Below are 11478 nucleotides of genomic sequence, written 5' to 3' on the forward strand. Positions count from 1 at the left end.
ATTGTATAGTCAAGATAGATTTAAAAAGTAAATATTTTTTTTATATAATTTTAAAAAAAGTAAACATTTCGATATAATTTTAGAAAAGTAAACCCAAAAAACATACCAACCTTTTTTTATCCAAATTACCAAAAAAAAAAAAAAAGGGGGATCAAATAAGCTTTCTACATCAACAAATATATTAAATATATCGAAATTGTACAAAATTCTTTTAAGAGCACACAACCAACAACCAAGGGAGTACATGATTGATCGATTACTTTTTACACCATGCTCACACCATAAATAGAAGAAAAAAAACAAAAACAAAAACAAAAAGACTGTCCTAAAGAGAAAATGCAGCCAACAAAACTTGATAAATGCACTGTCAACAGATTGGTAAAAACACATCCACTCTAAAACAAACAATTCTGATATTTCTTTTTTGGGTTCTAATTAGCTCAACCAATAATGTACACGCGTTTTTGAGGCAGTGATGAACATTTCTCAGGAAACAAGCACTAAAAGCATGCCCAGCAGCGCTCTACGTCTCACTCTTCTTCAGTTCATCCAAAACAAATTCAGCATACAAATCCTTGAGAGCAATGACAACAGTAGTTATCAGCGATCCCATTATTGCTCCCTGAACCATAAATTTCAACCAGTGTTAATCACTACATTTAAATCAAATATTTACATGCCAACCAACAAAAATAATTCTTTCATTAGAGATTGTACAAAACCATTTCAAATATCAGATTAATAAACCAGTAAATGAATAGTATTTATGAGCAAATACAAGGAAACCAAACCAAAGTTATAATTTAACTTACAAACAGTGCTGAATACCTTTTAATCACAACATTTAAATCAAATCTTACATGCTACCCAACTAAAAAAATTCATTCATTAGAGATTGTATAAAAACCATTTCAAATATCAGATTAATAAACCAGTAAATGAAGAGCATTTTTGAGCAAATAGAAGGAAACCAAGGTTATCATTGACGAACAATCAATGGAAACCTTTTAACAGAGATAGCAATCAACAATAGTTGGTAACTTTTATTTCATCACAATGAAAATTTAACTGACTGTCCTCTTTTTGTTTCGCCTACCAAGGATTCAACACCTTTTTATCACGAAGTGTAGAGGTTATTAACTACTAACCAAATAATTCAAGTGCAATAGAAAGTAACGGTAATGTACAAGTCTCTTCAAATCAAAATTTGATCTACAATATGATAATTCCAGTTCAATCAGTTACCATTTGAACTATCAAATCAAAATATGAATACATAGAAGCACATGTAATGCTACCACCAGTAAGTGTTATTGAACTAAAAAAATCATAAACTAGAGTGCAATAATTTACAAAATATGAATTCAAGGAAGCACGTGAAATACTACCACATGTAAGTGTTATCTCCACCTCACTCCGGAGATGATTATCTCGAGCCCTGAGAATTAAAAATCGAGTGTTATCTATAGATTCAAAGAAAGGCGAAAGTGCAATACATAGCCAGAAAATTACCCGTCATAAGAGAAGTCATCATCCAAATTCAAGGCATCAAGTTTGAACGTTTTGGCAAAGTAACAGAGTCAAAAGGTGTATGAGTTGCATCTTCTGGCAGATTAACTTCTACAGAAGCAAATGCTTTTCTCATGGTTATCATAAAAAAATTGTAGTCTTGGTACAGATAGTTGACTTTCTTTGAATATATCCGAACAACGCCCAGTCGAAGATGACCTGACATTCTTAGTGCAATGTGAACTTTGGGATACATGATGTGCTCTAGAAGAAACATTCAGGGGGGGAAAGATTATTAAACATAGTGATGGCATCCCCATCATCTTCTAAACACACTAAACATACCCCAATTCAAGCATGGAGATTTGCTAACTAACCAAGTTCTCTTATTAACATCTCCCTCTCTTGACTTCATGCTGCTGCAAACGTGCAGGCATGAAGGTGAAAGCCCACCTGCATATGCACCAACTGAAATTATAATCAATAAATATGGATTGATTAACCTCACAAAAAAAATCCTAAATCACAAATGTAAGCCATCAACTATTGGCAAAATTAATGAATTTACTTGAACCAGACTCTCTTGTGATGTATTTGCCCTAGAGTTCTTTCTTTTCAAACATGTACATTTCTCTAGTCCCTCAAAATTATGTTTATTTTTGTCGTGGGTGGGAAGCAAAAGTATCAGTTCAGAATTTCCAGACATTTACATGTCATTCAACAAATTTGAGTTCAACCAAAAATGAATTCAATCTTTCTCTTGTGACATCATCTCCCTCTAAAAAAAAGACAGTACACCCGCAAATATCCTACTATCAATTAAAATAAACAAACAAAATAAAAGCACACCTGCCAGTGCCCTGCTATCAATTAAAATAAACAAATAAATAAAAAAGACAGCACAAATAAATTCAATAGCACATCCACCAATGCCCTGCTATCAATTAAAATAAACAAATAAATAAAAAAGACAGCACAAATAAATAAAATAGCACACCCGCCAGTGCCCTGCTATCAATTAAAATAAACAAACAAATAAAAAAAGACAGCACAAATAAATAACGTAGCACACCAGCCAGTGCCCTGCTATCAATTAAAAGAAACAAATAAATAAAAAAAGACAGCACAAATAAATAAAATAGCACACCCGCCAGTGCCCTGCTATCAATTAAAAGAAACAAATAAATAAAAAAAGACAGCACAAATAAATAAAATAGCACACCCGCCAGTGCCCTGCTATCAATTAAAATAAACAAATTTATAAAAAAAAGACAGCACAAATAAATAAAATAGCACACCCGCCAGTGCCCTGCTATTAATTAAAAGCAAATAAATTAAAAAACACACCTGCTAATGCAACCGCTAGAGACGAAGGGATGGAGGAGGTATAGATAAGGAAACCAGAATAAGCAGAAGCCGGATTAGCAGAACCAAACAAGGCCAACAGTTGAGGCCACACCAAAACTGAGGCAAACAAAACACCTCAAATAGCAGCAACACCAGAATGGCAGTTCAAAACAACAGAGCCTACGTGAAATCAGAACCCAGAACAGTTCACCATACAGTAAACCAGTACAGCAAGGAGACTGGCAGTTCACCATATAGGAAAAGTATCATACTTGATGTTAAAACTAGAGTCGGCATTGGATTACCTATACAGGTGATCTTCAACTTATTTCTCATATCAATAAAACTTTTCCTAGTAGCAAAACTATTAAAAACTACTCTCAAATTTATTTTATTTTCACATATTATTTATTTATTTATATTATTTATTTATTTTTTGTGTGTATAGTACTTCTAATACTTATTTTATAGATAATCAATGTGTTCTCTTTCACTCTCTTTGAAGAATAATAGGTGACTAAAAAATTGGATAACATGATATAAAGTAAAGAATGTTCGGTTATTGGAATTTTACCATAAGATGTCACTTTAATATTTTTTCGTATATATTTTCATCTAGGTTTATTGGAATGTTAGTCTAGTTTCCAACATTTTGGAAGTCATCTTCATGATAAATCACGCAAATTTGTGCAAATATTCATATGTTTATCATGTCATCATAAAAAGAATTATATAAAATTTTGAAAAATTACTATGCACTTGATTTTTGATACTACAATTCCCCCTATGATTCTACCACAGAAAAACATGGACTTTACACTCAAAGTTGTAGGTGGGGAATTATCAGCAATTCTTAAAATTTCTGATGCTATTGAGGTTTCAGAAATTTTATATTTTTATTTATTTATTATTTGTTTCACACTAAAATTGGAGTTAAACAAGCAAGTAAACTTGTGTACAACACTATTGCATATGACATATAAAGAATAAAAACAAAATGTACAAGGACAATAAAAACAATGTAGATTTGATATTGAAATGAAATTTGTGTAGAACCTACTAAAAAAGCATAAAGTGGTTGGCCATTGGCTCAAAAATGGTTTGAGTTTATATATAATACAATACTAAAAATTATATATATATTTTACAAATGTATGTTGGTTGTACCCGTATCCTAATTTTTAGGTCTTTTATCTATTTTTCATTTCTTAGTTTAGAAGAAAATCTATTTCACTAACACAAACAATTCATGAAGAAAAAATTGTTAAAAGAATGACAAAACTTCACAAGGGAAATCCATTTGCAAAAGCATGAGCTCTGAAATACAAAACCAACCTAGACAGAGAAAATCAAATAAAAACAAAACAAAACCACAGAACCCAGAATTGCACCCTTAAGACAAAACTGACGTGAGACTCTTACGGTAGATACCCAGATACAGATGTTCCACATAATCCAGTAATCCTATTTGCACTTCTCAGCACTCGGAGTCATGAAAATTAAAAAACTGAAATGAAAAAAGAAAAAAAAATGCAAATTCGAACTATATTACTGGTAGATAATAAGAAATAGGAGCCAATGATGATTACATAATCAACCTACACACCAACACACAGATAACACATTAAACCCCATCACAAATCAACAATTAAGTAAATTGGAGTGCCTATCAGACCAATTCAACTTGCATGTTCAATAATCTAAAAAAATGCATGGGTTGTAAGATCAACTTTGCATAAAAAATGCTCTGGTTGGAGAAGAAAAGAGATATGAAAACTAGACTAGGACTTTTGTATAGATGCTGACAATCAATGTCCCCAAATGGTGGATGTAAGCCACCAAGTCCCCCAACTTCTCTGATTTTCTAGCTTTGATTTCATTTCCCAAACCAAGTTGGTGATAAATTCTGAAATTTGAAGATTTAGAAGGAAAAGAAAACTAAATCAAAATGTTATTTTTAAATGGTGAGTTTCACTTTTTTGTGTCACATCCTAAAAGGATGCTTGTGATTGGAACATTGCATTGAAGAGAAAATTAAGGAGAAAACCAAAAAGAATGAGATTGCTAAAGGTAATACATCAACCAAAAAAAGAAGAAGGAAAAAAACAGAAAAGAAAAGAGAAAAAAGAGTCCAGTCATATATTGAGATATGACAATGATCTCAAAACCATTTTCCAAGACCTCCTAAGAAGCTTCATGGTGCTACACCAAAATGGCCAACCACCCATATTGATTGTTAGCATTGATATCTTAACATAGTCGAAAATGCATACTTTCCAAAGACCGGTGGAAGAGAGTTAGGGAGTGAGTTATATAGGTCCCAAAGACCGGGCCCAACATGTTTTCCCAATTCTAGATGTGCACAATCATTCAACATACCCTATACCAATCAACCTAACATGGCATTATATTTTGCCTGCACACATCAATGGCATATAACAGTTCTTGTAGGACAAATATCAGATAAATGAAAATCGAAAAAATAATTACATACTAATAGAGTATAGATATGTATTCGGTGCAAATGAAAATTAAATTTTGAAATTTGCAATTACTTTATCTATTTCTTATTTAACTGATAGTCTCTCATTCTTGTAAGAGACATAAGGGATCTAGACCCTAAAATGAGGTTGCCTTTTCATGAAAAGCATTGGATTCCATTTTAAAGACCAAATCAGAGTCATCAATCCCCCTTTTCTATCTTTGCCTGTTCCTATCAAATGCCTGACAAAAGCTGTCCTATAGAATTCACCATCCTAGAAAAGACTTTTGTTTATCTGAAATTTTGTTAGAAATTAACCTAAACTGATATTACTATTGAAAAAGGTACCCTACATTACTTGCCATTCAATGGAAAGAAAATATGTATTGAACATTTTTTACATCTCAAAAAGAAGATAATCACACATGGCAGTGCTAGATTAATGACATAGGTGAGCTCACAAATTGCCCAACATATTTATTACTTCAATTCTTGTATAGTTCTCTACAATTCCCTCAAAAACCAAAACAAATAGATAATTCTAACCAATCCCAAAAGAGAACATGCTAAAAATTTAAAGAAGATCGAGATTATGAACACTACACCGAAGGTCCAACAAATTTATGGCCTGGATTATGGAGGCCTAACCATTTAGATGAACTATCTTAAATGGGTTTGGTTCTTAGTCAAATCAAGGTTGAGAAGGCAGAATTTAAACAATCAATCCAACAGAAAAGAGTCACAGACAACTCAAAATGCAAGGTGAGGGGGGAAGAAAGAAAAGAAAGGAAAAGTAGCCCTAAACTAAAAGGTATATATCTCATGGACCTATTTTAGTAATCTCTCAACTGATTATAGCACAAACACTTCTTTTGTTTAACAAATTATTTGAATTAATAGTAATCTATGTTCCTAGTATGGTGCCTCAAATCATGATTCTTCAAAGTTGGGTTGCAGAACAAAAGTCCAATAAGCAAATAGGGTATGTTGAATGGGTTTATACAGTAACATCAAAATATCCATTCATTTCTCAGTTTATACAATTCCCAGAAAATTGCTAAAGGTAATACATCCAAACCACTTTAATTTTGTTTCTCATAGGAAAATCAAGCCACCACAAGAGTAATTGTTGGAAAAATAAACAGATTTCAATAAGCAAATAAAAAATTAGTCTCATATCAGTTACATGGTTACAAAATTCAATTACCAACACATCAGATTTCACACAAGCCAAATTTCAAGTGTATATATATATATATATATATGGAATCAACACAAGATAATGCATTAAAATACAGGACATCTAACAAAAGAAAGGGAATTTCTATTACTTAGCAAATGAGCAATTCTGGCATGAATTTAGACCATGTCTAGCAGGGACATCATTATCATTTATCATTCATTACAAGAACCAAGGATGTGAAATGCAAAACAAGGGCATCATTGTCATTTATTAGTCATTATCCTTACAATAACTTTGTGATTGGAGAAAGGGGGGGGGCAGATTAATATGATTTTATAATTATCCAATCCTGCTGCTCCTTTAAAAAAAAAACGCGAACAAAACAATAAAGAAAAAACTAGCCATTGTGGCATTTTATCAAACACCTAGCAGACCCAAAATCAGAAACATGAGACTTTACTCTATGTGTGTGTAGAATCACCAACAATTCATTCACTTCAATGATTATATTGGGTAGAATATGAATATCATAATCAAAATACATAACATGTTAATCATTCTGTTTTCTATATTTTTTTTCCCAAATTAAAATCATTCAAGTTGTTCATGGAACCCTTTAAAGTAGAGAAGTTTTGGAGATGTTAGAACTAACGAATGGAATGACTTTAATCTCATCTTAACAATGAATTCCATTTACAGAAACACGTCCGAAAACAGAGTGAGGGTAGAGAATGAGAAACCCAGAGACCAGAAGAGAGAGAGAGGGGTAGAGAAAGAGAAACAGAGACAACAAACTGACCTAGAACTCACGGTGGTGCTGTAGCTTGATGTCGATGCAGGATGAACTCACGGTGTGGAGGATGAACCGTCCTCACGGTGGAGGATGAGCTCATGTTGTTCTCTGTATGGATAGATTATTAGGGCACAAAAGTTCTAACCAAGGAGTTGAAAACAATTTAGGCGCTAACCCAAATCAGAATTTTTTTAGTGCTTTAATTTTGGATTTATGTAAAGACATGGAAAAATATCAAAAAAAATAAAAATAATTCATAATTCATAAATTGGACGGGTAAATCAGAATTTTTTTAGTGCTTTAATTTTAGGTTTATGTAAATACATGGAAAAATATGAAAAAAAATAAAAATAAATCATAATTCATAAATTGGACGGGTAATGTGAAAGTATTCCTGCTAAAAAAATAAATGTGTGTTTTATGAATTTTTTTAATCGTAAAAATTATAATTTGTTGTAGTGAGAGAGAGAGATATGAGAGGAAATTGATAAACACACACACACAAAAAAAAAAAAAAAAAAAGTTAGTTAGTAGAGTATTTTTTTTTTCATTACTGCCCAATTTGTCAAAATTTTCCATCCAAAATTAGTGACAAAATAAGTTCCTCAGTAAAAGGTCTCAAAATATTAAAAATTACAACAATGATTCATCCCTCCTTTTCCCCCCACCCCCTTTGACCCCCTCTCTCTCTCATTGGCTACATTTTCTTTTTCTTTTTCTTTTTTTTCCTGCTCCTCCAATCACCACGCGCCACGTGGCAAGGGGGGGTGAGGGGGTGACCCCCAAAAGGGGGTCCCAAGCATTATTCTAAAAATTATTAGTAACGAAAATATATTTCTCACCAAATAATCTTAAAATATTTAAAATCAAGTTTTTTTTAAAAACAAAATGTAAAATTATTGGTGACGAAAATATATTCCTCACTAATAATTTTATAATTAGTGACAAATTTTTTTCTCACCAAAAGTCTCAAAATTTTGGCGCCACCAAAAAAATTTGGCGGAAAAGCCTTCAATGACGAAACTTAATTTTTTCTCACCTAAAAAGAAGTATTTATTGACGCAAATAAATTTCGTCACCTATTATTTTTATTTTTTTATTATATGTAACAAAATTTTATAATTCGTCACAAATTGTTCTTATTTAGTAACGAAATTTATTTTCTTCACTGTTTTTCATCACCATAGGTTACTTTTGTTATAGTGAAAACAGTGTAACTAAGCATATGAGTAATGAATTTTTGAATACTACAACTGTTAGAATACTCACTGGATTCAAGAATCCCCTCACAGAAGTTGCATGGGCATGTTGTAACTGCCTATTAGGAATTAAAAATGTAGGTGTAAAGTTGAGAAGGCCGACGCTGCTGCTGCTTCGACGCTGCTCCGATCGATCGAGAGAGAGAGAGAGAGAGAGAGAGAGGGGTAAGAAGAGATTAGAGATTTTTGGGTTTGAGATTGGGGATTTTTTTGTTTTTTTGGGGGGGGTGGGGGGGATGGAAAAAAAAAAAGGAGGAGCGGGAATGGAAAAAAAAAATGGGGCGGGAATAAAAAATAAAAATATATATATATTTTTTAGTCACAAATGAAATTTAAATAATAAAATAACATCGTTTAATTTTTTTTTTTTTTTTTTTTTGCGGCGGGGGTTGTCATCATCAAAAAAAATTATTTTTTGTTAAAAAATATATTTTTTTGTAGTTAATGAATTTTTTTAAAAAAATACTATTATTATTTATTTGGTAGAAGTAGGGGTAATATTTTAATGAAAAATATTTTTCACTAAAATAAAAATTAATTTTTTGTAGTCAATGAAAAATATTTTTCTGCGGCCTATTTTTTTTTTTTTTTGTTACTAAAAATCATGAACTAATTTTTTGTGATAGAGGAAAGGGAGCGGCAATAGTGGTGAAGATGATGGATAAGAAATGATGGTGATGGTGATGGTGATGGTGATGGTGAAAGAGATTAGTAGTGAAGTTGTGGTAGTGGTAGTGTAAATGGAGTGACATGGGTGAAGAAGAGGTAATGGTAGTAGTAGTGGCAGTAGTGGTAGTGGTGGTAATGAAGTGGTGGCGATGGCAGTAGTAATGGTAGTCGTAGAGGTGAAGTGGCGATGGCAGTAGTAATGGTAGTCATAGAGGTGAAGTGGCGACAGTGGAAGTAGTGGTGGTGGTGGAATAGCGTTTGTAGTAGTGGTGAAGGTGGTAGAGGAGATGGGTGGTGAGAGAGATAAATGAGAGAAAGACAGATAGAGGAGAGAGAGAGAGAGATAAAGTGGTGAGTGAGAGAGAGAGAGAGAGAGAAAAAAAAAAAAGAACGCAAACACAGTGGGAGAGAGAGAGAGAGAACAACGCAAACAGAGAAAACGGGAGTGAGAGACTGAACAACGCAAACACAGTGAGAGAGAAAGATAGAGAGAGAGAAAGAAAAAAAGATAGACAGTGAGAGACAAAAAAGAGACATAGAGAGAAGAGAGATGAACAAGAGAGATAGAGAGAGATAGAGAGAAGAGAGATGAGCGAGAGAGACATAAAGAGAAGAGAGATGAACGAGAGAGACAGAAAGAAAGAAAGAGAGAAGAGAGATGAGCGAGAGAGATAAAGAGAAGAGAGATGAGCGAAAGAGACAGAGAGAGAAAAGAGATGAGAGAAGAGATAGATGAGTAAGAGACACACAGAGAGACAGACAGATAGACAGAGAAGAGTGATGAGTGAGAGAGAGAAAGAGAAGAGAGAAAGGAAGGAAGATAAAAAAAATAGATGAAAAGATATAGACAAAGAGAGAGAGAGAGAGAGAAAAAAAAGAGCAAAAAGAGATAAACGAGAGATAGAGAGAGACAGAGAGAGATGAGCGAGAGAGATAAAGAGAAGAGAGACAGAAAGAGAAGAGAGATGAGAGAGATAAAGAGAAGAAAGATGGACGAGAGACACAGAGAGAAAGAGAGACAGACAGACAGACAGACAGAAAAGAGTGATGAATGATGAGTGGGAGAGAGAAAGAGAAGAGAGACAGACAGACAGAGAAGAGTGATGAATGATGAGTGAGAGAGAGAAAGAGAAGAGAGACAGAGACATAGAGAGAAAGAAAGAGACAGACAAACAAAGAAGAGTGATGAGTGAGAGATAGAAAGATGAAAAAATGGGTGAAAGGAGAAATGTTCAAAAGAGTAAGACGACGTCGTTTTTATTTTATTTTATTTTTTTTTTGGTAACAGAAAAATACCGTTGCATTTATTTAAACCATTTTATGACTATATATATATAAAGCCGTCTCAAAGCCACAATATATATATATATATATTTTAAACTTTTTTTTTTGCAACGGTACGTATTACGATCGCAAAAAAAAATTTCTTTTTTTTTTTCAACTGCAGCTAGTACCATCGCAAATACTCTTTTTTTTTGTGACAGCAATTTCTATCATCGCAAATACTCTATTTTTTTGCGACGCCAAGTGGGTAATGGTTATGAGATATATTATTGTTGTTTATGAGATATGTGATTTTGGTTATAAGCAAAGTGGTGTAGTTACGAGTCAAAAGAGTGTTTGGTTATGAGATATGTGATTATTAGTTGTAAGATATGTGATATTGGTTATGATCAAAGTGATGTGGTTATGAGCAAAAGGGTGTTGATTATGAGATATGCAATGTTGGTTATGAGTCAAAGGGGGGATTGGTTATAAGATGTGGTTATGAGTTATATGGGTAGTAGTTATGAGATATGTGATTAACGTTATGAGATATTTGATATTGGTTATGATCAAAGTGGTGTGATTATGAGCTAAAGGATATTGGTTATGAGATGCAGTTATGAGATATGTGATTGTAGTTATGAAATATATGATATTGGTTATCAACAAAATGGTGCTGGTTATGAGATGTGGTTATGAGATATGTGATGTTAATTATGATCAAAGTGGTGTGACTATGAGCCAAAGGGTGTTATGAGATATGTGATTAGTGGTTATGATATATGTGATGTTAGTTATGAGCCAAAGAGTGTTGGTTATGAGATATGTGGGTAATGGTTATGAGATATATGATTGTTGTTTATGAGATATGTGATTTTGGTTTTGAGCAAAGTGGTGTAGTTATGAGTCAAAAGAGTGTTTGGTTATGAGATGTGTGATTATTAGTTATAAGATATGTGATATTGGTTAT

General features: G+C 32.8%; 1 long non-coding RNA gene across 2 annotated transcripts; it reads right to left on the bottom strand.

Annotated features, from left to right (window-relative positions):
* Window positions 1-151: 151 nt before the first annotated feature.
* Window positions 152-7500, bottom strand: LOC145801861 (uncharacterized). 2 transcript variants are annotated; one of them, XR_014343587.1, is made up of 5 exons: window positions 7321-7500; window positions 1855-1962; window positions 1513-1773; window positions 1389-1438; window positions 152-622 (listed from the first exon to the last, which is right to left on the bottom strand). It is a non-coding gene; the product is annotated as an uncharacterized LOC145801861 (long non-coding RNA). The 2 variants fall into 2 exon arrangements; XR_014343588.1 differs by lacking the exon at window positions 7321-7500 and adding an exon at window positions 2857-4762.
* Window positions 7501-11478: the final 3978 nt, after the last annotated feature.

This window comes from Camellia sinensis, chromosome 11 (genome assembly GCF_055761805.1).
Source record: "Camellia sinensis isolate YWXY chromosome 11, ASM5576180v1, whole genome shotgun sequence".
NCBI classification, from domain to species: Eukaryota; Viridiplantae; Streptophyta; class Magnoliopsida; order Ericales; family Theaceae; genus Camellia; species Camellia sinensis.